The sequence below is a fragment of the Mauremys mutica genome, chromosome 1, assembly GCF_020497125.1.
Source record: "Mauremys mutica isolate MM-2020 ecotype Southern chromosome 1, ASM2049712v1, whole genome shotgun sequence".
NCBI classification, from domain to species: domain Eukaryota; kingdom Metazoa; phylum Chordata; order Testudines; family Geoemydidae; genus Mauremys; species Mauremys mutica.
In genome coordinates, this window is record NC_059072.1 from 93,242,856 (window position 1) to 93,269,016 (window position 26,161).

The following is a 26,161-nucleotide window of genomic DNA, read 5'->3' on the forward strand; positions in this document are numbered from 1 at the left end:
CCCACACCCAGGGCAGTGGGACTCAGGTGGGCTCAGGCTTCAGTCCCCCCTCCTGGGGTCGTGTAGTAATTTTTGTTGTCAGAAGGGGGTCACAGTGCAATGAAGTTTGAGAACCCCTGACCTAGGGTGAAATTTTTTTTTGACAGGTGAGTAAAATATCCTTTTTTCACTATTATCAATCACCGAGGCAAATGGAAAGTGCAAGTGGATTCTGTACCTGTGAAACTACACTTTCATGACAGTTTTGCAAGACTGATAAAGTGTTGTACGGACAGCACCCCAGTTTTCACCCAGACGTGAACTAGCAGCCAGGGCAAATACCAAAGCATAAGTGTAACGTGCTCACACCTGTCTTCCCTGGAGCTTCGGAGGAGTCTTCAGGGGTAAACTCACACAGAATACATTCCAGTTCTAAAACGCTGAGATGAAAAAGGAATCAATAACTAACAAAGTCCATGCTGAGATATTATAATACTCTTGTTTCTACCAGACATTAAGATAACAGGGAAATGGATCCATCTGGACATAATGAAAAGGATCCATAGAAATGAGAGAGTCATCCACGGTGTAGCCCATCATGTCTCACAATCTACCCCAGGGACGTCACGTACACTTTGAACAAGTGAGAACGGAATCTTCTGGAGTGACTGTACTGCAAGTGCTCAGAAAACAAAGCCATCACCCTGCACAAATCCCTGGGATTTCTCAGAAATAAACTTGTGGAGCCCCTTCAAAGCAACATCATCAAGACAGCAGCACACAATGATAAACATTAAAGGCTACTAATAAACCTAAAAGCATCAGTATGCATGTCTGACTGCCATTCACTGTCCAATGGTGTCATCAACCTACCAGCAAGACTAATTCAATTTCAGGGTTAGAACTAGGTTTAAAAGCCTGATTGATTGGAATCCAAAGTTGGAGGATATCAGATGCTACTGGAATTGGCATAAGACCACCTTTTCAGTGGCTCTTCCCCAAAAGGTATTGGTTAGAGGCTGGATATTAAGGGCTTATCTAGAAGAACAATTAGTTTGTGGCAAGCTGGGACACAAGAGCCTGCTGCGAACTAACCATCCATGTGGACCCTGCAGTAGGATCCACATGGACAGTTAGTCCACAGCAGGCTAGTGCATGGCAGATTCACTCCCCAGCTTGCCACAAACTAATTGTTCTTGTAGATAAGTCCTAAATTGCCATGTCATCAATGTCAAGTGATTGTATTTTGAGGTAGGGCCAGACTACAGCATGCTTATAGGTTGCTAGCAGCGCTCTCCTGAGGGATGCATGAATTAATCACCACCATAATCTGCCCAGCATGCCCCACTGGCTTTTTACCAGTCACAGCATGAGAGGACCTGTAGAGTGAATCTACTCTCTCTCACTGAATGAAAATCAGGGAAGACTGGACATTCATTTGCTCCCTCCTGTTTTTGATAGTGCTACCACAGGTCTCTAGAGTTAGCCCTGAATGTGACCAATAGTGTCAGCCAAGTAATTTAAAAGACTAAAACCTAATGAAGGCAGACTGGATTAATCAGACAGACCACCACCTAGAGCAATTCTGCTGAGAAGGACTTCATAGAACTCATGGTACAGAAGAAAAGTCCAAGTGCAGTGTCTACAGTGGCAATTTGTTGATGAAACTTTTGCGTAAAAAGCCCTATGACTCTTGTTGAGGTGGCTTTATTTTTGTCAATGAAACAGAGGTGTTTCCTTGCCGAAAGTAGCACTGCAGTGTGTACACCTCCACTGTTTTGTCAATAAATGTTGCCTTTCACAGAAAAAAGGCAGCGTAGACAAGACCTTAGTTTCTACCATAGCCATGACCTAGGAATAAAAAACAAAAAACACCCCCCTTATGATGCAATCCTTCAAATTAAGCATCCATTTCTGCCAACAATGTTCTAGTCGGTGCTGTAAAGATCCACCTGCATAAGCAGGAATTTTACCCAGGTAAGCAGTAGTATCCATTCCACTAGAATCTCTGAAGTATGTTAAACAGAAGCTACTAAAGTTAGACATTTTTGAATCGGCAAACCAGATAACTTGCATCCAAGAGTTTTAAAAGAGCTGACTGAAAAGCTCACTGGACTGTTAATGTTGACTTTCAATAAGTCCTAGACCACTGTGAAAGTTCTAGAGGACTGGAAGAAAGCTATGGTTGTACCAGGTTTTAAAAAGGGTAAACAGAATGATCCAAGTAATTATAGGCCTGTTAGCCTGACATCAATCCCAAGCAAGATGATGCAACAGCTGATACGGGACTTGATTAATCAAGAATCAAAAGAGGGTAATGTAATAAATGCAAATCAACATTGGTGTATGGAAAATAGACCCTATCAAGCAAACTTGGTATCTTTTTTAATAATGAGATTGCAAGTTTGATTGATAAAGGTAATAGTGTTGATGCAATGTACTTTGACTTGTTACGATACAACACCAGAATGATATAAAATTACCATGGCACACATTACATGGATTAAAAACTGGCTAGCTGATAGGTCTCAAAATGTAATTATAAATTAAATTAAATTATTAAATTTAAAAAATTAAATATTATTATTAAAGGGCCCTATGCTATTTAACATTTTTATGAATGACTTTGAAGAAAACAAAAAATCATCACTGATAAAGGTTGCAGATAACACAAAAATTGGGGGAGTGGACAAGAAATGGACAGGTCACTGAGACAGTGATCTAGATCACTTGGTAAACTGGGCACAAGCAAATAATGTGTGGTTTAATATGGCTAAATGTCAATGTATACATCTAGGAACAAAGAATGTAGGCCATACTTACTAAACGAGGGACTCTATCCTGGGAAGCAGTGACTCTGAAAAAGATTTGGGGGAGCATGGTGGATAATCAGCTGAACAAGAGCGCCAAGTGCAACGCTGTGGCCAAAAGAGCTCATGCGATCTTGGAATGCATAAACAGAGGAATCCCAAGTAGGAGCAGAGAGGTTATTTCACCTCTGAATTTCACACTGGTGAGACCCCTGCTGGAATACTGTGTCCAATTGCGGTGTCTACAAATCAAGAAGGATGTTATAAATTGGAAAGGGTTCAGAGAAGAGCAACGAGTATGATTAAAGGATTAGAAAACATGCCTTATATCAGTGGTTCTCAAACTTTTGTACTGGTGACCCCTTTCACATAGCAAGCCTCTGAGTGTGACCCCCCCTCCCACTTATAAATTAAAAACACTTTTTAATATATTTAACACCATTATAAATGCTGGAGGCAAAGCGGGGTTTGGGGTGGATGATGACAGCTCGCAGCCCTCCCCCCCCCCCGTAATAACCTCACAACCCCCTAAGGGGTCCTAATCACCAGTTTGAGAACCCCTGCCTTATATAGTGATAGACTCATGGAGCTCAATCTATTTAACTTAAAGAGAAGGTTAAAGGGTTACTTGATTACAGTCTATAAGTATCTACATGGGGAACAAATATTTAATAATCTAGAAGAGAAAGGTACAACATGATCCAATGGCTGGAAGTTGAAGCTAGACAAATTCAGACTGGAAATAAGGTGTACATTTGACAATGAAGGTAATTAACCATCGGAACAATTTACCCAGGCTCATGATGGATTTTCCATCACTGACAATTTTTTAAATCAAGAGTGAATGTTCTTCTAAAAGATCTGTTCTAGGAATTATTTTGAGGAAGTTCTATGGCCTGCATTATACAGGTGGTCAGACTAGATGATCACAGTGGTCCCCCTCTGGCCTTGGAATTGGGGTTGGTTGCTACTTACTCCATCTCAGAAAGGAAGAGAGAAAGAAAGAAGCAAAAGAGACTCAAATGTCACTTCTTTAACAGAATGAAAGGAAGGCAGGAAATACAGCAGTATTAATCCAGTCCTAGACATCTGCTCTTTATTCATGTGCCTGAACCATGACAAAAGTATGTTCCTTATCCTCTCAATATCTAATCACAACCAAAAAGTCAGATCCAGAGGGTGTCAACTAGCACTAACATTTAGAAACCATTCAGTAACAACTCATGGTGGACATAAAAAAAAAGTTAGGTCTTGTACCAATCAACTAATATTGTGTGTCCTCTATAATGTAATCTGAAAACACTCTCTCTTGGGGATTCTAGTATACAAAGTGACAGCAGTTCAGCTAGCTTGATTAGGAAATCTATGAAGCAGCAGAGTGACCTGTACAACAGCACGACCCCTTGGCTAAGAATAAGATTTTCCCTAAACTTTATTCATATAGGGCCTTGCACTCTACATTCACGTATGAAGAGATTAATACACTTCCAGCAAGTGCCTCCCTTTTAGTGACCTCACATAAATCCTTCTGCAGGGACCTGTGAGGTTTCAGCTTGAAGAACTGAAAGGAGCAGAACATGATTACAGGGAAATCTGGGTTCATCCAAGATCCTCTTTCATTCCCTTCACTCCTAAACAAGCCATCAAAGAAAACAGCACAGATTAATTCAACATGTGGCTGTATTTCTTTCTGGACTACAGAATATCCTTCACAGAGGATTTCAGGGCAACAGCAACAGGAACTCCTGAAGGCATAACTTCTCTGTGCAAGAAGAAATGGTTTCTTCTGCAGGATATGGAGTAGTAAATTACATGCGCGCACACACAAAGAGTAGGAAACTATACAGGCTAAAAAATTCTTAATGTGGGATATTCCTTCATGGGGAGAATGGACTCTTGGATTGTATGATTGATATTTATCCTAAAGTGAAGGAGAAACAGTATTACATTATCACCACAAAGGTGAGCAGTGTTAAAATCTGTTTCAAATAATTCAGAGTTCGGAGCAACCAGTTTTCTTTACATTTCCTCACACTCCCCAACTGGTATGAAAATATGCAACCATCTCTTTCTAATTAAAAGTGTTCTAAAACAAGCAAGCAAGCAACACAGGGAACCTGAACAGCTCTCTGCAATTTAGTGCAATTGTTCCAGCTGCAATAGTTCAAGCACTATACAAAAGACAGAGTTTATAGTAGAGGTATGATTGAACAGGTTGCTGGTTTTTTAAATTCAGTTTTGTTGGTTGGCTACAGCTTATAGTTAATGAGCAACATGGTGAAGCAATAAACCATTCTTGTCATAGAACTAGCTGTCAAACTGAAATGTTTTCTTCTCAGCTTCTGGCATTAACTAAAAGCATTCTGGGATGTGATTTTCTTACAAACAATCTCTGGCTAGGAGCACTCCATTGGGAGACAAAAAAGGGGTCTTTCCTGCCATCACGGCTCAAATATCTTACTACTAAGCGGGTAAATGCTTGACAGCAGGGAGTTTAGTTTGAATCTCAGTCCTGACTCATGTGCCGGAATGATTCCAACAAAGCAACTGTGAGCTTACTCTATACTCAATAGGCCTCAGGCTGCCTAAAGATATGTCACAGAAAGCAACTGCTGACATAGCCACAGAAAAATCTCATTTCCCTGATGAGGATATTCCAAAGGTGACTCAAACTCATTTATGATTTTAAATTGATAACACAAGAAACCTGATGTTTTGTCAGCTATAATCCAGGACCTGTTGCTATGATTCCAAATACACAGAATTTACTGTAGAATCAATCCCCTGGTCACTGAAGTGTTTCTTTGCTTTGCCTGGCTTTCACAAGGCTGAACAGAGAAATGGAACTTCTGATGACGGGAAGGAGTAAGGAAGAAGAGGGAAAAGTATTCCTGCCAGTTGCCAGAAGAAGAGTTAGAATCCCTCATCTCCTCTCAATACAGAGAACTCCCTCTCTGCTCATTAGTTAGCAGCAGAGGAGTAGGATTCCCATAGTCTACCATACTATCTGCCAGGAGGAAAGGAAGCACCACCCTTCAAATAGAAAGAGAGAGGAGAGAATTTTAAAATCCACCGCTCTTCCCAGCACCCAGGAGAGAAGAACAATATTCTATTAATTTCTATAAATCACCACCACTACACTCTGCAGGCAAGTTTAAATTTGACATAGTATAAAATGCCTAGAAAAATATTTGGTTTTGATTTTTTAAACTGAATTACAGTGTTTTTCGTTCAATATAAACTTCCACCAAGCCTCAATCACGTTTTCTGAACTGGTACTGAAAATTATCTAACTGCTACTGTAGATGGGACAAAGCTATTTTCAACGGCGATATAGAAACTAATTTTCTAGGACAGATAGGGCTTCAGACATATATTGTTAGTAATAATGAAAGATCTCTCAGGGCACCAAGCAGGAATAAAAAGGCTACATAAAAACTGACCACACACACACACACAAAACACTGACCCTCAGATCATGTGTCTCGGAGCTATTTACATCAGTGACTGCCAAAATGAACATGGTACTGCCAATTCATATTATGCAGAAAAACACTGCCGAGGACTTTAACCTCTCTTCACTAAACAAAGTACAATGCTAGCACCTCAGTAGATCAGGTATTACACTTATTTTATGAGCAGAATTCCCCTTTTTTCTGACTCCACATTAAGAAGTAGGCAATGTGCTTTTTAAATTCCATTTTTGTAGCTATTTTCTGGGAATCAAGGATTACTTCTTGACCTATAACAATTTAAGGTGGAAAAATTTGTAATTTGATCTGTGGACAGGTCTGTGTGTATTCAACAGCAATTTGCCAAGGAATCTACCCCTTGGCTTCAGATTTGCTCCATGATTAGCTTTCCTTTTATTAAAAATAAAATAAAATAAAATACTGTTCCTAGCCTTCATGGTTGTGAAGATATCCTTGAATTATGAACTGAGGGTAAACCAATGCATTGTCATCTTCCTGAGCTTTTAGATAGCCTGGAATAATAACTAAGAAGCGTGAACTGCTCTCGTTCTTCTCAACAGGTTAAAGGTGACCTGCAAAGCTTTAAAAAATAAAAATTGAAAAAAAAAATCTGGGTTTGTGCCCTTTTCCTACTTTCTGATGCACAGAGAAGACCCAAAAAGAATTTTTCCTGCTTGTTGTTTAACCTCAAAAATATCAATAATTCCAACTCATCTCCTTGGATTAGCTGAAGGATGTGGTGAGAGTGTCAGTGGATATATAGCATTAGCTATTGCCTTAATTGAAGGTCTTTAACAGAGACTTCCTTTCTCTATATTAGTCCCTGAAGTGTAAACAAAATCAAAGTTCTGAAAAGTGTTGACCAAAAGTCCCATTCCCTTTCAACTTGCACTGTCTTGGCTCTTGTAAGGTCATACTGTCACTAGCTCTCCAGTCATATAAAGGCTTTTTGACACTGCTGCTAATACCGGCTCAGCTCTCCTAGTGTTAGTGACATTGGGAGTCCCAATGCAGATGGGCAGTGAGCTTCTCCATCTTCACTTTATTTTGTCAATCAGGGTCGACTGCTCTTGTTCTTCATCTTCAAACATTCTTGTCAAGTGTATCTGCCAAGCTGACACCAATCTTCATGTCCTCCTTCAGCATCTTGAACCACCTTTCTCTAGGTCTTCCTCATGGTCTTTGTCCCATGACTATTAGCTCTTGTACTCTCTGGCCAACACATCTTAGGTCTTATCATCTCACATGACACAGCCATCTCAGTCAATAGCCAGTCAGCTTTTCCATGATGGGGACTATCTGCATCCTGGCTAATACAGTTTAATTGAATATCCTATCAGTTCTCATCTTACCCAGCGTCCACCTAAGCATTCCCATTTCAGACATGTAAAGAAGTTGTTATTCTCTCTTCCTCACTGGCCAGCATTCTGACTCATACTTCATGACTGACAGTCGTAATCTTACACACTTTGTTCTTTAGTCCAGTGGCTCTCAACCTTTCCAGACTACTAAGGAGTCTGATTTGTCTTGCATACCCCAAGTTTTACCTCACTTAAAAATTATTTGCTTATAAAATCAGACATAAAAATACAAAAGTGTCACAGCCACACTAGTACTGAAAAATTGCTAACTTTCTCATTTTACCATATAATTATAAAATAAATCAACTGGAATATAAATATTGTACTTGCATTTCAATGTATAGTATATAGAGCAGTATAAACAAGCCATTGTCTGTATGACATTTTAGTTTGTACTGACTTTGCTAGTGCTTTTTATGTAGCTTTTGTAAAACTAGACACTTATCTAGATGAGTTGATATGCCCTTGGAAGACCTCTGTGTACCTCTGATTGAAAACCACTGATTTAGTCTACTTGGCATATTCTTATCAGAGAGAATTCCCATCAACTCCCTCCATTTACCCTAAGAGCTCTACATGCGGCACCTAACATCTGCATCCACACTCCCATTCTCAACATCACTCAACACTTCAGTAGCAAAGGCTAAAATTGCATTTTTATAAAAAACTTTTCCCTTGATGTCACAATCTTTGTCACTTTACACACACTAACTCGATGCCATCTAGTTTTACTAGCATCTTCTTGCTCCTCTCAGTGAAACACCACATGTATTCTGACTGGTTGTCTGATTTGTAAGCCATTTATTTTTTCTAATTCAGCCCTCCATAGCTCTAGGTCCCTTTCCAGTTCATATTTATTTTCACACCACAACATAGCAGATGGGCCCCATCAAGGGTGACCAGACATCCCAATATTATCGGGACAGTCCCAATTTTAAGACATTGTCCCGTGCCCCGACCACACATCAGTCAGGATGCCCTTTGTTCCAATATCGGGGACTGCTCACCGCACACACCTGAAGTCCCGGGGCTGGCGGTGCTTCCTGGTGGGGCAGCTCCCAGCACCCGCCTGCCAGCAAAAGCTTACAGTGCAGCCCCTAGGCACAGAGGTGGAGGGGGTCTCCGCGTGCTGCACCGGCTTCCTCATGCCCAATCAGAACTGCAGAATGGGGCTTGCAGGTGCCAGCAGTGGGCAGAAAGCACTCCGCCCCCACCCGACCCAACCCTACCCTAGGAGCTAGAGAGACCTGCCAGATGCTTCCCAGGAGCCTCCCCAGGTAAGCACCGCCGGGACTCCCCACCTCGCCCCCCAGCAGGTCCCTCTGGATTTTAGGGTTGGGGTGGGGGGGCAGGGGGCTCCCTGCGCGCTGCTGGCGCCTGCAAACCCCGCTCCATGGCTCCGGCAGCTCCCACTGGTGCTTTTCCCAGCCAATAGGAGCCACAGAGCTTGCACTTGTGGCAGGCACAGCACGTGGAGACCCCTCAGCTGCCCCTGATGCTAGGAGCCAGAGGGACCTGCCAGATCCTTCCCCGGGAGCAGCTGCCCCAGGTAGGCACCGCCCACTCCCGGCAGGTCCCTCTGGCACTTAGGGTTGGGAGGGGGACTCTGCAGGCTGCTCCCACCTGCAAGCCCCGCTCTGTGGCTCCGTCAGCTCCCACTGGCACTTTTCCTGGCCAGTGAGAGCCACGGAGCTCACGCTTGTGGCAGGTGCAGCATGTGGAGAGTCTGGAGACCCCCCTTGCCGCTATAACCCTAGGAGTCAGAAACCTCCCAGCACGGCTGGTGAATGTGGCCAGGGAAGGGGGCAGGGTGTGATGGAGTGAGTGTCTGAGAGGTGTGTGTGGGGTGCTGGGCTGTGAGGGTATGGAGGGTGCTGGGCTATGAGGGAGATGTGTGTGTGTCAGGGAACTGGGCAGTGGGGATCTGTGTGGGGCATTGTTTAGTTGTAGTGGTGGGGCTGTAGGGAAGGGCACTGGGAGGGAGGGAGGAGAAATCTGTGTACTGCGAAACTAGCGAGTGGGGGCGTTCTATGTGGGGTGCTGGGCAGCTGTGGGTCTCTCTCCTGCCCCCCCCCACCACTCGCCCAATGTGTCCTGATATTTCACTCTTGCGATCTGGTCACCCTAGCCACATCAGCTACCACCAGCATTTTACACACACAGTCAGCTAACTCTACTTGATGCAGGTCTAATCAAAGTGCCTAAAATGTTAACAGTCCATTTATACTACAGATACTAACACTACTAGCACTAATGGAGCAAAACTGATGTTAGAAGCAATGGAAAAGCTTTGCAAGATTTAGGGCAAGGAGTAGACAAGGTCAGAGAATCTTTCACACTAAAGAGAGGACTTGAATTTTTAATATTAAAAATAATAAGCAAAAACCCTCACACCATTCAGGCCTTCTATATACATCATAAAGAAGCAAAAATAAAGACAGAAGCCCATCCCTGCCCCCTTGGTAGATCATCTTTAAGCCTGAAACTTAAAGATAAGAATATAAACATCAACATTATTAACTATTTCACTGCTGATCATTTTAGCAGAAACATCCAATTAACATGCTTATTGTGGGATGCAATTCAAGATTGGTGGATTGTTTGTGAGCTGAAGTCATAGCCACCAAAACCTCCTGCAAGAGGGTGTTTATCAGTAAGAGCAGTCACAAAGCTGAAACCAATAAGACAGCAAACAGAGGAAGGGGGAGGGGGAGGGTTTGCCTGCACATATTTAATGGTGCTACTTTAGGTCCCATTCAAAATACCCTTCTAAACATCAACAGGGAAGAAGAAAAAAAATATTTTTTTAAAAAGTTTTTCTTTTAATTCTGGAAGCGCTATTTAAAGCATGCACTACTGAAGTCATTTAAATGTGATCAAATTTAAATGTACTGTCTTTCAATTTCTTTAGTCATTCCCTAAATTTAAATAAAACTTTCCTTGCTAACTAACACAAAAGCCATTCCACAAAAGCCATAAGAACAGGAGCACACAATTTACTGTCTTTTGAACCATCCATTATTTTTGGTCTACATTAAGAAAATTCATACTGGCATAACTTCACTGATGACACTACACCAGTGCAAACTCCTAATGTATATTCACTACGCCAGTACAAGGCACGGTTTACATAAATGCAACTTAGGGCTTGTCTATAACAAGACATTTAACTGAATGGTGCAACAATTCCCCTTCACTGCAACTGTGTGAGAGAACACACTTCATCCACCAGAGTGGATAGAGATAATGACTTTTTACACTTTTTTTTATTTAATTCATATTTTAATATGTTCCTAATTCTTTACTTTCTCCTAATTTTATAACCAAAAATTGAAAAAGTTGATGGAGGTTTTTGTAGTCTTTTCTCTAACTAGTTTCCTAATTATTAACGGAATATCAGATTTTACACACTTTTTTTTAAACTAAGAAGTTTCCCACTTAAAATACTCATCTATTCTGAGCAAGGTAATTCCAGGGTCTCATCAATACCCTTACTGTGAAAACAAACTGATAAACAGCACGTTATACTTGCAACCAGCATCCTATACTCTGAATTTCCATTAGTCAAGAAAGCAGAAAATGTTGCCGAAGCTATGATCCTCTTTCAAGATTACCACTTTGATATCAATGGGACTTGTGGTCTTAAGTCATTTAGGTGCCTAAATATGGGTTTAGGAGCCTAACCTTAGGATTCTATTTTTAAAAAGTTTGGACTGTTTAACAAGTTATTGTGAACTTATTATAATGTACTGAACATCTAAATAACTTTCCTTGTTAACACTAACTCAAGTTTGTTTTGAAGTGACAGACTGTGGCACTGAGAGAAACGTTTTAAATAAAAACACAATTTTGGCCTTTAAAACTGCAAGCATTGATGCATATACTTAACTTTAAGCATGAGTAGTCTCACTGAAGGAACTATTTGTGTGTGTACAGTTTCATATCTGCTTAAATGTTTGCAGAATCAGGGCCTTAATATTCAGTGTTTTTCATATAGCAGTTTTGTAAAATTCAAATACCAATAGCAGCATTTTAAAATCCCCAGTATTTGTAATTTAGGCCAAGATATTCAAAAGTGAATAGTTATTTCAAGTGCTTAAATTCTGGGTACTTACACTGAGACATTTTAAAGGAGGTCAGGATTTTCAGAAGGTATGTGTGTGACGGGGCACACCTACCCTGCACCAGCCCCGAAAGGGTTAACTCTGCTTTGCAGGCTAAGGAAGCCCCACCCCTCTGACCCTGCTGGGCATGCTCAGCCTGGAGGCAGCATATAAAAGGTAGCAGCTCAACTCAGTTTGGGAACGCTGCAGGCTACAAGTTACCTACAAGGAGTTGCTACAAACCCCAACTACGGGACTATGGCTCATAGAGTTCCTCACTGGAGACTCCAGGTTGCCCGACGAACCCAGAGAAAGGACGGCACTGGTGGGAGCCTGGCCATTTGAGGAACCCAGAGACCAGGGGAGTTTCAACAAGGGGGAAAGGGCAAGAAGCAACCCAGGGGACTCAAACTCTTTGCTAGTGAGTGAACCAGGGGGACTGGTCAGCATATTATGGGAGGATCCCCACTGACCCAGTGGTGAGCACCCACACCACCACCAGGGCCCTGGGCTGGGGCTTGAGCTCAGAGGAGCAGGGAGGACCCGAGTCCCCTTGCCTAGGGCACCACACCCCTGAGTGGCACCCCACTCCCTCAATGGGCCAACCGACTGTGCAAGCTCACAGAGGTGGGCTACTTCCCTGACTCTGGCCATTGGGCCATGCTGCCCTGATGGGAAGGGCTGCTCCCTGACTCTAGTCGCTAAGTAATACTATCCCATGTTACAGTAAGGGTCCTCGGCATAGGACCTGATCAGCTGCAGAATTGTCTCCACCCTTCCATCTAACCCTACGTGACCCGACACTCAATGACAGGGCGTACCTACCCCGCGACAACTTGGTGGAGAATGCGGGCATTGAGCAGGACTTGTTGAGCAGTCCAGATAAGAGGAATTAGATGGCGGGATCCCTGCAACAACCCAACATGGTTACCGAGAAGCTCCTTAAGTGGATATTGGAAAGCCAGCAGCAGCAGGCGGTGGAGCAGCAACATCATCAGGTTCAGCTGATGCAGCAGCTTGCCAATCAACATCAGCTGCAGATGACCCAGCATCAGGAGCAACAACAGCAGCTGCTCCGAGATTTGGTGGCCCAGCACCTGACCCAACAGGAACGCCTGGTTCAGCAGGTGGCAATGCTGTTGCAACCGTCAGGACCGGCAAGGCCTGTCCCCAGATGAGCAGGGCCGGGGGACGCCCTGGCAGGACTACTGGTGCACCTCATCAATATGGGGCCCAGTGATGACCCCAAGACATTACTTGTCACTTTTGAAAGGGTCGCTATGGCCACCCGTTGGCCTCCAGAACACTGGGCCACACTACTGGCCCCATATTTGACTGGCCAGGCACAAACCACCTACCGCAACCTGGCTCCACATGAGGCCTTGAACTACTCCCTTATGAAACCCACCATATTAGCCCATACCGGCATTAGCCCGGAGACCTATCGGCTGCGACTTTGCAAAGAATGGTACCCGCTGGAAGCTCAACCATGAGCAGTGGCCCAACGCATGCGGGACTATTGCTGGAGATGGCTGAATCCGGATAATTTAACCAGGCCCCAGGTGGCAGAGGCCATAGCTTTGGAACAATTTACGCAGATCTTCCAGGCAGGGGTGAAGGAGTGGGTGTAGCACCACCAGCAGGCGACCCTAAATGAACAGTCTCTTTGATGGAGGATTGCCTGGCTGCTGAAGGACCCAAACAACAACCCCCCAAACCAGAAGGACTGGTTGGACGAAGCTGGAACCCAGAGCCCCAACAACTTAGGCCAGAGATGGGGAGATCTCAGCATAAACCCAGTGTAGCAGGATCCCCACAGAACACCGGTAGGAGTCAGGTGGCACACTTAACCCTGCGAGTTGACGGAACTCTGCCAGGTGCATTGGGGATTCCAGGACATGACCTGCAGGCTGAAGTACCCAAAGGGTGCTGCTATGAATGTGGACAACAGGGGCAATTTTGGCGGGATTGCCTGTTCATGGACTGTGCCTATGGCTAGGTGTGAACAGCGGACCACTGGCTTGGAAAAAGGGCGCGACCAAATTCTTTGTGCTCGGGCAGGTAGACAGTACCCCCGTGACTGCCCTCATTGACTCCGGCTACAGCCAAACGCCAGTCCGGGCCAGCCTGGTGGACGCCCCAGATCTGAAGTGACACCTATATACCCCACTGCCAAGGTACACCTGGAGATAGGCCAACACAAGGAAGAGTGCCGGGTGGGCCTAGCCCCAACATGGAGATTTCCTACAGGAACAGAGGGAAGACCCGACCTTGAGCCGAGCCTGGGAACAAGTTCAGGATGCCAAAGGCCAGGTGGACATCGGCCCAAGATAACCCCAGGGACCATACTTCGAGGTCCACAATGATCACCTCTACCGGGTGACCCAAGTGCCACAAACTGGAGAGGAACTCCGCCAACTGCTGGTTCCCAAGAGGTTCTGTCGCAAGTTGTTACAGTTGGCCCATGCGGTGCCCTGGGCTGGCCACATGGAGCAAGAGAAAACCCTGCAACGTGTAGCACTGAGGTTCTTCTGGCCTGGCATACACCAGTAGGTGCAGGACTACTGTGCTTCGTGCCCGGAATGCCAGCGCTCCAGCCCAAAGAGAGTACAGTGGGTGCCTCTGATCCCACTCCCAGTCGTGGGGATACCCTTTGAACAGATCAGCCTAGATCTAGTGGGACCCTTGGAGAAGAACACATCCAGGTGTCAGTATCTTTTAGTGGTAGTCAACTACATGATCCGCTACCTGGAGGCTGTCCCGCTACAGGTCACCACAGCCCCTGTCATAGCCACAGAGCTTCTTAAAATTTTTTCCAGGGACAAGATATCTTGAGAAATATTGACATACCAGAGACAAATGTTTCCTCCAAACTGAAGGCCGAGTTATATAGGTATTAAACATTCACGCTCTCAAGACATTGGTATACCAACCACAGACCAACGGCCCAGTAGAAAAATTTAACTGAACCCTAAAAATCATGCTTAGGAAATTTGTGGATGACAACCCACAACACTGGGACAAGCTTCTCCCCTCACTACCGTTTGGAGTGGGTGAAGTCCCCTAGGCCTTGACAGAATTCTCCCCGTTTGAGCTCCTTTATGAGATGCAGCTGAGGGAGATCCTAGACCTGCTCCAAGAGACCTGGGAGGAACAAGAGTCGAGGGTCACAGGGTCAGTCCCATACATCCTGCAACTGAGGGAACCTGGGAGAACCTACTCCAGGCCCAGCAGACCCAGAAACACCAATACAATCGGGGGGGCCAAGATGTGGATCTTTGAGGCCGGGGATAGGATCTTGGGCCTGTTGCCATCGTCAGAATCTAAACTACTCGCCAAATGGCATGGGCCGTTTGAGACTGTTAGACAGGTGGGACCGGTGGATTATGGAGGTCAGACTCCCTGGGCAATGAAAAGACCTATGGATCTACCATGTGAACCTCCTGAAGGCCTGGGAAGGTCTACTGATCACCCCCTACCCCCCAGGCCCTGAATTCGGACCAGTAGCCAATGGAGCCCCCAACATAACACCAATCACATTGGGGCAGGATTTGAGCCAAGAGCAACAAATAAGCCTACAGCAGCTGGTCCATGACTTCCCCCGTTTTATCTTCTCATCCAGGATGAACGAGTATTACCAGCCACCACATAGACACCATTCCTGGACAAAAGGCCTGCAACCAACATCGCCCACTTCCCTGAAAAATGTGGGAAGTGGGCCAGAAAGAATTCAAGGTGATGCTAGCTCTGGGAGTAGTGGAAGAATCCCAGACTGAATGGAGAAGCCCCATAGTCCTGGTCTCAAAGCCCGATGGAACTGTAAGGTTCTGTATAGACTTTAGGGGGGGGTCAATGCCATTTCCCGCTTTGATGCCTACCCGATGCCATGGGTGGATGAACTGCTGGAACAGCTGGGTAGTGCTAAGTTTCTATCAACACTAGATTTGACCAAGGGGTACTGGCAAATTCCTCTGACCCTGACTTCCCGGGAGAAGACAGCCTTCCCTACAGCACTCTGCCTATACCATTTCATCACCATGCCCTTTGGATTACATGGGGCCGTGGCTACATACCAGCAATTGATGGATCAACTGTTGCAGTCACACCAGCAGCATGCAGCAGCTTATATTGACAATATTGTGGTCTACAGCACAAATTGGAAGGAACACCTACAACATCTCGCCGTGGTCCTACAGCCCCTGAAGGAAGTAGGACTCACAGCAAATCCCGCCAAGTGTCACCTCAGGTGGAAAGAAATGACCTACATGGTGGGGACAGGCGAACTCCATCCCCTGACAGACAAGGTACAGGCCCTGAGTGTCTACCCCATCCCTACAACGAAATGGAAGGTAAGACAGTTCCTGGGCTTGGCTGGATACTACAGATGGTTCATGCCAGATTTTGCCACGGTAGCCACCTCCCTCTTTGACCTCACAAAGAACCCCCAGCCATGGAAAGTCCAGTGGTCAGAGGATTGTGAAAGGCCTTCCGGACCTTGAAAGAGCGACTCACCCTGGAACCCATCCTGTTCCACCAAGACTTCTCAAAACCCTTTAATTTACAAACTGACGCCTCAGAAGTGGGGTATGGGGCCATGCTATCACTGGAACGAAAAGGGAGAGGAACACCCCGTGCTGTACCTAAGCTGGAAGCTATTTCCCTGAGAAGTCAAGTACTCCACCATTGAAAAGGAAGCTCTAGCAGTAAAATGGGTGATAGAGGTTCCACGGTATTGCCTACTGGGGAGCCCTTTTTGTCTTACTACAGACCATGCACCCCTACGATGGATCAACATCATGAAGGATTCAAACGTGAGATTATAAGATGGTACTTCGCCCTCCAACCCTATGAGTTCAGCGTATTACACCGCCCAAGTAGGGCCAACGCTAATGCAGACTTTTTCTCCTAGGCTAGATGTGTCTCCTAGAGGATGACACTGGGGGCAGACCCCCACCGGGGGGGTGTGATGGGGCATACCTACCCCGCACCAGCACCAAAAGGGTTAATTCTGCCTCTCTGACCCCGCTCGGCATGCTCAGCCTGGAGGCAGCATATAAAAGGTATCAGCTCAGCAGCTCAGTCTGGGAAGGCTGCTGGCGGAGAAGGACGCAGGCTGCAAGCTCCCTGCAGGGAGTTGCTACAAACCACAACTATGGCTCACAGAGTTCCTGACTAGAGACTCCAGGCTGTCAGATGAGCCCAGAGAAAGGACAGCACCAGTGGAAGCCCAGCCATTTGAGGACCCCAGAGACCCGGAGAGTTTCGACGAGGAGTAAAGGGTAAGAAGCAGCCCAGGGGACTTGAACTCTTTGCTGGTGAGTGAACCGAGAGACTGGTCAGCGTGTTTAGGGAGGATCCCCACTGACTCAGTGGTAAGCACCACCACCAGTCCCACTACCCAGGGCACCACACGCCCCTGAGTGGCGCCCCATTCCCCCAACAGGTCAACTGGCTGTACAATCTCAGAGGTGGGCTCCTTCCCTGACTCTGGCCATTGGGCCCCGCTGCCCTGATGGGAAGGGCCGCTCCCTGACTCTAATCACTAAGTAATACTACCCCATGTTACAGTAAGGGTCCTCGGCGTAGGACCAGACCGACTGCAGAATTGCCTCCGCTCTTCCAGCTAACCTTACGTGACCCGACATCCCGTGACAGGGTGCTAAGCACTTTGTGAAAAATCAGGCCCCCTTAAGGTATCTAGAATTGGACCCCTAAAACTGAGACACCCAAAACTGCTGGCCACTTTTGAAAACCTTGGCCTTAGTTCATTATGAATTGTAATCTAAAGATGAGATAGTTTTACAAAGACTCAACACTGTTTAAGAATCAAGTCTTTCAAACCATTATTTTAGCCATCTGGACTTAAATTGCTCTACTCTGCTTACATCAGTTTAAACAGGAGAAAGTTAGGGCTTGGCTACACTTGAGAGTTGCAGCGCTGGGAGTTACAGTGCTGGTCGTACAGCTGTGTAGGGAAAGCGCTGGTGTGTGGCCACACTCACAGCTACCAGCGCTGCAGTGTGGCCACATTTGCAGCGCTGTTGGGAGTGATGCATTATGGGCAGCTATCCCAGCGTTCAAGTGGCAGCAACATGCTTTTCAAAAGAGGGGGGTGGGGTGTAGTGTGACAGAGCGGGGGAGGGAGAGAGAGAGAGGGAGGATTTTTGGAGCCGACACTGTATCAGCTCCCTGCCTTGCAAAATCAGAAAATTTTCCCGACTCCTTACGCTTAACTGCAAACAGCCTGCAGACCAGATAAGCAGCTGCTCCAACCGACTCCCTTTCTCCGCCCCACCCCCGCTGTTTCTCTCATCAAGCAAACACTCACTCATCCCCCTGCCTGCCTCATTCACAGGGTTTATCTCATTTGATTGTTCACTGAGTTACAGATTGATCATAGCAAACAGGAGCTGTGTTTGTTTTTTAGATAAGCAGCTCCCGGAGCCCCGCGTTCACAACAAAACAAAGAGAGGCTGCATAACAAAACAAAGAGAGTAATTAGTTAAAAGCATTCTGGGATATCTCCTAATACCCTGGAGGCCAATAACAGCGCTGGTGTGTGGCCACACCCGACGAGCAGCGCTGCATCACCAGCGCTGCACTCGTTACACCCCAAGCAGACCAGGTGTACAGCCAGCGCTGCAGCCAGGGAGTTGCAGCGCTGGATGTGCCTTGCAGGTGTGGACAGTTACTGAGGCCTTGGCTACACTTGCAAATTTGCAGCGCTGCAGCAGGGTGTGAAAAAACACCCTCTCCAGCGCTGCAAATTGCGGCGCTGCAAAGCGCCAGTGTGGTCAAAGCCCCAGCGCTGGGAGCGCGGCTCCCAGCACTGTACGTTATTCCCCATAGGGAGGTGGAGTACGGACAGCGCTGGGAGAGCTCTCTCCCAGCGCTGGCGCTTTGACTACACTTAGCGCTTCAAAGCGCTGCCGCGGCAGCGCTTTGAAGTGCAAGTGTAGCCAAAGCCTCAGTTGCAGCGCTGGAAAGCCTCCACCAGCGCTGCAACTCTCAAGTGTAGCCAAGCCCTTAGACTTGACTTAGTTGGTTTAATAAATGATGCAAGAGTGTTCATGCAACAACTGTTTTAACTAACGTGGTGCAACATCACACCTTTTAATTAAACTGATGCAACTTTGTGTTTAGCCCAGGCCTCAATCTAGTAACATACCAAATTAAACACACTCCACTTTACACTGGTGCAGCATTTCTATGTTGGAGGTTTGCACAAACTTAATTACATCAGTGTAAATTTCCTTAAAGTAGAGAGGGTGTTACATACCTGTTATCTCCCCTCCTATAAATCGCCTCTAAATAGTCCTAATTTTTTTTAATCCGCCTCATTCATCTCAGTGAGGTATTCACAATTTAGACACTGACAAGGTTAACTATTTGCTTAAAATATTAGTGAAACACGTTCAGCTAGTATGCTTACCAACACAGAATTTAGAGACAGACGAGATCTGTTATGTCATTTTATTCATGCCTTAGGGCAGTGGTTTTCAAACTGTGGGTCGCAACCCAGTACTGGGTCATGGAATATAAGGCACTGCTCGCAGCGGCTCTGGTCAGCACTGCTGACTGGGCTGTTAAAAGTCCCATCGGCGGTGCTGCCCAGCTAAGGAAGGTTAGTCCCTACCTGTTCTAACACCGCGCTGCGCCCTGGAAGTGGCCAGCAGCAGGTCCAGCTCCTAGGCAGGGGGGACACACAGCTCCACACACTGCCCCCGCCCCGAGCACCAGCTCCGCACTCCCATTGGCTGGTTCCCAGCCAATGGCAGCTGGGGAAGGGGGGAAGCAGTGCCTGCGGGCAAGAACTGCACGGAGCCACTTGCACACCTCTGCCTAGGAGCTGGACCTGCTGCTGGCTGCTTCCAGGGTGGAGGTGGAAGCGAGGAATCAGGCAGCCAACAAAGGGGTGGGAAAGGACCATGGGGGGCACCAGCTAACTGGGGAAGATGAATAAGAGAGGAGTTGCCAAAGAAGAATGAAGAGTATTTTTATCTCCATCAGCCTCTTCAAACCCTGTTCACAAAAGGAGGCAGCCACAAACAGCCAATGGCAATAGCTAGCTATGTCAGACTAGAACATATGCCAGGTAAACCAAGAGAAAACAAAAAAAGTAACCCACAATATGGAATATTTTGCCGTGTTGCCAACTTGCTGGATAGTATCACAAGCATTGCAATGTGTTGTGTTTTTCTTAAATGCCAGCTGCTAGGATCGTGCTACGGCCTGAGAATCTCAGCTTTCATTAGAAGAAAAAAAGAAGGTTCTCTGCAATCATGAGAGCAAGAAAAGATTTAATATTCAAAGGAAGAATCAAACATATTAACATTTGGAGTTGGCAATACTGTTTTAGGTTCCAGTTAATACATCAGAAATAATTTTTTGCCAGTATTTTCTAAATGGTGGAAGCTAGAACATTAGGAAATTAAGTACATTTCTTTTCCACCAAACGTACACATTTTTCCTTCCAAATTAGTCTACTATATTAAGCTGAACTTTTATTTAAGCTTCTTTAAAAAATTTCTTGTGAGTAGTTATCAACTAGCACCACAGGAAATCTTTTTCTGATATATGGATGAGCAAGATTGGATTTGTAGCACAAATTTCTACTCAAGTCTCATTCAAAAAAATGAATATCGCCTAGTGAAATACATAAAGAGATTCAGAGGGTATTCACCCATGAAAGCTTACGCTCCAATACATCTGTTAGTCTATAAGGTGCCACAGGACTCTGTCACTTTTTACAGATCCATACTAACGCGGCTACCCCTCTTATAAAGAGATTCTTTACTCTTACTTTAAAAAAGACACTTCTGAAAATACAATAGCAATGTGCCAGGATAAGGGCAGTTGTAACATCTGCAGAAGGTGGATGAGCAGCTTAAGAAATGGCCTAAAACCAACATGTGATCCCTAAAGGACAGCATTTGGGGTTGTTGTTTTTTTTTTCTAAATTTAATTTTTAAACCCTAGCACCACATCCTGTTCTCGAGGGCTTATGTAATGTTATACAAACATCTGGTATTGTTATTAAATGTAGCTTTAATTCTCACCTATTTAAAAATCGCAACCAAAACACGTTGACCTAATATTGAGAGGGTAATGATGGGGAAGATAGCAAAGGAAGAGCTACCTTCATTAAAGAACCAGACTTCTCCAATGCAGCTAGGATCTGAACCACAACAATTTTCTTCTTCATCTATATTTGTGACTCCAGTGACAATTCACATCTGCCTTAATACATGATCTCTCACAGGTACTGTCAGATACTTCTTTCGCTCCCATCCTCCTCACACACAAAAAAAGAGACTCATCTACATTTTTAATTGCCAGTGAGCACATTTGGCACCATGCCTATCTTTTGACCAAACAGCAGACAAGGAAAAGACATGCACACATGCACAGAAAAACACAAACAAAAAAAAGAAAATGCAATACGTAAAGAAATACCACTTTATGCATATAATATTGATACTTTCTATGTATCTAAAGTAGACATCATATCCATCCAAAAGCAGACACGCTGCATAATGATTATCAAAACAGACCTGTAATAAACTTAGTTATGTTTTAATCAAGTAAATATTCCTAAAATCATTGAGAATCCCTTTCATGGCTAGCTTCCAAGTCCTTTTAATCTGTTTTAAAAGACATTTCTCTAGTGGATGAGCCATTACAGTCTACCATGTAAATATACATTAAACAAAGCATCGCTGTCTATTGTGTACATCTGTACTCTTCTTTGGAGATATGTTTTTTAGGTGAATCTTGAAAAGGTAATAAAAAATGGATTCTTGACATACATCATAAAAGATCCTTTGTGCTAATCTGCATTAAGCCTCAGTATGAGGTTTCCATGCTTATGCCAATGGCAGCAGGAGAGGTTTGTTATGTTTTCAGACTTCTTTTTGTTTCCTCTGTTATATGGTTAATTTTATCACCCCAGCTTGTATTTTATCTAAAACCTCATGACATGTTTGTGGTAGTATGATTGTGAAGACATTTGTTGCATGCTCTCTATTTTGAGGGTTTGTTGTTTGGGGTTTTTTTTGTTTGGTTTGGGTTTTTTGGTTTTTTTTTTAAATATGACAACAATGAGATTTCAGACACAGTCAAGCAAGGATAATTTGACATTAAGGGATTCATGCTAACAGCTGGAATACTGCATCCAAAACTCCAGACTTACAATTTATTATCAAGCTTTGACTGGGACTTTTTAAAATGTTCAGTTGCAACATCTTCTCTCCAGAATGGTGAATAATGACCTTATGGATCCACCAGGAGACATGTGGAAATGCTATAAGGATCATTATCAAAGAACTAACAAAAGTCATGTTAATTTCAAGCTCCATAACAAACAAATGGAAAATTAAGCATTTACTATAAATGGAAAAAGACAAAACTGATGGAGAATTTTATTTTCCGACAAATGGCTTGTCTATACAGGAAAGGCTGTGAATTTAAGTTGCTACATATAACTCCCCATGTGGACACACTTAGTTTGGGATAACAGTGCCTTTTTCCACTTAACTTGTGTCATTTTGGAAGTGATTTAAACTAAACTGGAAAAAGCCACTCTTATTCTGGAATAAGCATGTCCACACAGGAGAGTTACACCCAAATAACTGCAGTAGTTTAACTGTATCATTATAACTGCAAAAGAAAAAGAACAAAAAAACTATCGTGTAGACAAGCCCTCAGACAGATTACAAAGTAAGATAAATTTAAAACTAAAAAAAAAAAAAAGAGTAGGTGGCAATATCCTGAAGCTACTATCTCATGTGAGACATATTATGGCTAAGGCTATGTTTTAGTCACAGGTACAGTATTTTTAGTAAGTCATGGACAGGTCACGGGCAGTAAAGAAAAATTCACGGCCTGTGACCTGTCCATGACTTTTACTATATACCCCTGACTAAAACACTGGGGAGAGGGGCTGGAGGGGCAGGTCCGGGGGCACCGCAGGTGCTGGCAGGGAGAGACCCAGGGGGGCATGGCAGGTGCTGGGGGGGTGGGGGGGAAGAGAGAGATTGGGAGGGCTGGGGAAGGTTCCCTACCCGGCACCTGGGAAGTGGTGACCTCCAGCTCCTAACTCCATGTGCTGCCTCTGCTCCGAGTGCCAGTTCTGCAGCTTCCATTGGCTGGGAACGGCGGCCAATGGGCGCTGCAGGGGTGGTACCTACGGGCGGAGGCAGCATATGGAGCTAGGAGCTGAGGGAGAGGACTTCCTGTTGCCATTCTGGGGAACTCCCCCTGAGGCAAGCACTGCACCCCAATCCCCAGCCCCCCCCCAACTCCTGCTGCTGGGGGTCAGGAAGCCCTGAGACTGCCCCAAGAGCATCCAGTGCGACCGGCCCAGGGACTGCCCAAGCTACTCAGCCAGCTCCCGGGCTAGCCATATGGGCCACTGCAGAATCCGTGACAAAAACAGAGCCTGAATTATGCTACCTTATTAGAAATAATTTTACAGGGCATTCTTGAATTTAAGCAACTGAATTCACTTGTGTTGGCATCCTTTCATCTGCGAGAGACTGATAATTTGCAATCTCTCATGTGACTGAATAGTCCAATCCAAGATTTGCATGATCTTTGGCAGTTACTGCAAATGTATGCATCTTGGTTGGAAGCTGCTTGCTTTCTACAGGCTCATTTCTCTTCAGGCTATAGGAGCCAGCTTCTGTCATGGACTTCGATACCCTGATGGAGACAATGGTGCCCCTGAATTCACTTGGGAGTGAAGAAAAAGAGGGCTAATTTCAGCACTTAATCAGATGAAGTTCAAAGCTACACTATTTTCCCTAAAGGCTCATAAAGACTGTGCAAGACACTGCTATAGCTAGTAAGTGTTTTTACCTACTATGTTATCTTTATTAAGGCACAGTTTTATGAACATGAACCCAGCCATCTGAAATAAGGTTTTCACTGTACAGCTAAAGGAGGTAAATCCATGTTTTCTTTCTATTGCAAACAATAGGGTTGAGTATCATTATGAAGGCTTCCAAATCACAGAAATGTCAAATTGCTGAGTACTGAAGCAGATTCTACAGAAAGCTGCATGGAAAAATGAGAAGTGCTCTAAGGTATGCCAAGGTTCTCCAGAAGGAGCAAGCAGACTGTTTGCAAAAGTTAAAGGGTCAATTCCAGGGTAGAAATGAAATAAAAAGGTTTTCAAACACACATAGTGAACCATCTTGTGGAAGAACTTTTCACAACTACACCTATCAATTGGTGGCACCTTCCAGCAAAGGAACTAACAAATAAATTTAACTTGTTGGATCAGTATTGGGATGCAGATAGTTCTAAAAGCTTGCCAACCTCACTGTTTCCATGTATTCCTCTGCCTGTCTATATCCAGCTGTTCTCATCTTATACTTCGATTGTAAACGCCTTGGGGCAAAACAGTCTTTTAGTTCTGTGTTTGTACAGTACGTAGCACAATGGGATGCAGGTCCATGACTAGGGTTCCTAGGCACTATGGTAATAGAAATAATACTTAGTTTAAAAAAAAAAAAATCACATGCCTAACCAAATTAGTTATACTAGTCCAAATATCTGTGCCTAGACCAGGCATTAGTGTTTTGCTTAGAATAAAAGCTTTATAGTACCTAGCCCATACACACATGCATTAGACAAGCATGTTCTCATTGTATAAAACTCAGGCCCTGTCTACACACAAACATGCACAGTTTAAAGGCATGTCTTTAAACCAATTCAGTTAAACTGGTTCAAATCCCTACCCAGATGCTCTTATTTTATTGTTCAAGCTAAATAAATATAAGCCACTCTTAAAACAAGAGCATTCACATATGGTTTTCTGCCAGTTTAACTTAACTGGTTTAGAGACATGCTTTTACTTACTTGCTCTCATAAAGGTTTAAATCTACACTGAATTCCAAAGGAAGTTAGCCACAGAACTGCAGGACATAGTATCTGATCTTAGAAGGGTGACTTAACGTGCACTCTGTTCTGGCTGTCTTGAAGTAGAAATAAGTTAAGTAAGGCAAGAACAGGAAGACAGTCATTCAGTAAGGGTTTCCTTATGTGTGACTATTAAGACAGAAGGCAGAACCTGGAATTTGTCAGCTAGACAGAGAAGGAAGCTCTCTATGGCTACAAGAATTATCTTTTTGGTAGAGTGCTGCTGGATCCACTAGCATCAGGGTACTGATTTCTCATTATCAGGACTTCCGTAGTACATCAGTCTTCACCCTCCAAGCAGTTCAGGACTCTACTAGAAACCTTATCAGTTTGTTTTCCATTACAGTGCTTCTTAATAATGCTGACTACGGGGAATTATGAGATGGAATTTTAAAAAGTAAATTTAAATGAAAGAATAAGTGAATCTTACCTTCCTTCATAACTCCATTATTTAGTGTCCCTTTCAAGCAACGTGCTATTATTGTATCACCTCTCTCCTAATACTCTGTCAAGCTGCCTAAAAAATAAACGATCACCCCTTTATTTTTCAGTTTGACTTCTTATCCTCTGATCCACTAATTAGCCTTTTTGGCCTTTGATCCTCTGCATGTATTTTGACCTTCTTGCTGCCTACCACTTTATACTTTACACTTTCATTCTGACCACACTCTCTCACGGCATTCATCTTCCATTATAGTTTATAGTACCTTCCATTTCTCTTCTCTAATCTGATTATATCTTTTTCCATAGCACAAAAGGGCCTCACTGGTTAAGAGGTGTTTTTTTTCCCTCCAGTTTCTAGGTATAGTCATTTAAATATGTAAAGTTTATTTATTTTAACAGTGAAACACTCAGAAAAAAAAGTTTTCTTTCCACATTTTGCATAAATAATCCATCACATTTTCACTCATCTATACAAAATAATTTAAATGTATTTCTTAGTTTATTTGATTTCTGAACTCCAGAGCCTGACAATCCCCAGAAATGTAATCCATACGGACTTGGTGAAACTAGTCAAGGTCATCTCCATAGTTCAATACACTGTAAACAAAAAGTTCATCCAAGATGAGATTACAACCCCTACACCTCATAAAAAGATAAAAACTTCAGAACCTTCTCCCACAATGTCCATGCCATAGGACGAAGTTAGCAGTATCCTTGCATTCAGTATGCTACTGCGAGAGGGTTAATGTGAAGACTGATTGATGTTTGTACATTGCTTTAAAAACACAAAGCATTGTCTAAATGCTGTATATTCTTATTACATGTCCATTGCCTCACAAATGGAATAAGCTCCCAAATGCTTGCAAGCAAGTGTATCTGCTGCTCTGTGGATCTCACAGCTAAGAATGTTTTCACTATTTGTCCGGAGGGTACAGAGAACAAACATTTCTAAAAGTTATTTACTTTTTTTTTTATACATCAGGAGAGCACCTTTTATTACACATTGATATGGAAGGGAGTGGAGAAATCAGAGGATTTCTGACTTCTACTCAACCAGTCAAGGCCTA

General features: G+C 44.2%; 1 protein-coding gene across 8 annotated transcripts in view; it reads right to left on the bottom strand.

Moving 5' to 3' along the window:
- TNRC6B (trinucleotide repeat containing adaptor 6B) overlaps positions 1 to 26,161 on the bottom strand; it is a 240,152-nt gene that overhangs the window by 208,768 nt on the left and 5,223 nt on the right. The window contains exon 1 of one of the 8 annotated variants that reach the window (XM_044985433.1): positions 15,992 to 16,004. The exons of 6 other annotated variants lie outside the window; for them this stretch is intronic. The gene's annotated coding sequence lies outside the window, so the exon portion shown is untranslated. Of the gene's footprint in view, positions 1 to 217; positions 240 to 15,991; positions 16,005 to 26,161 lie in introns of those variants that run through there. One more of the 8 variants, XM_044985451.1, reaches the window with a different exon arrangement.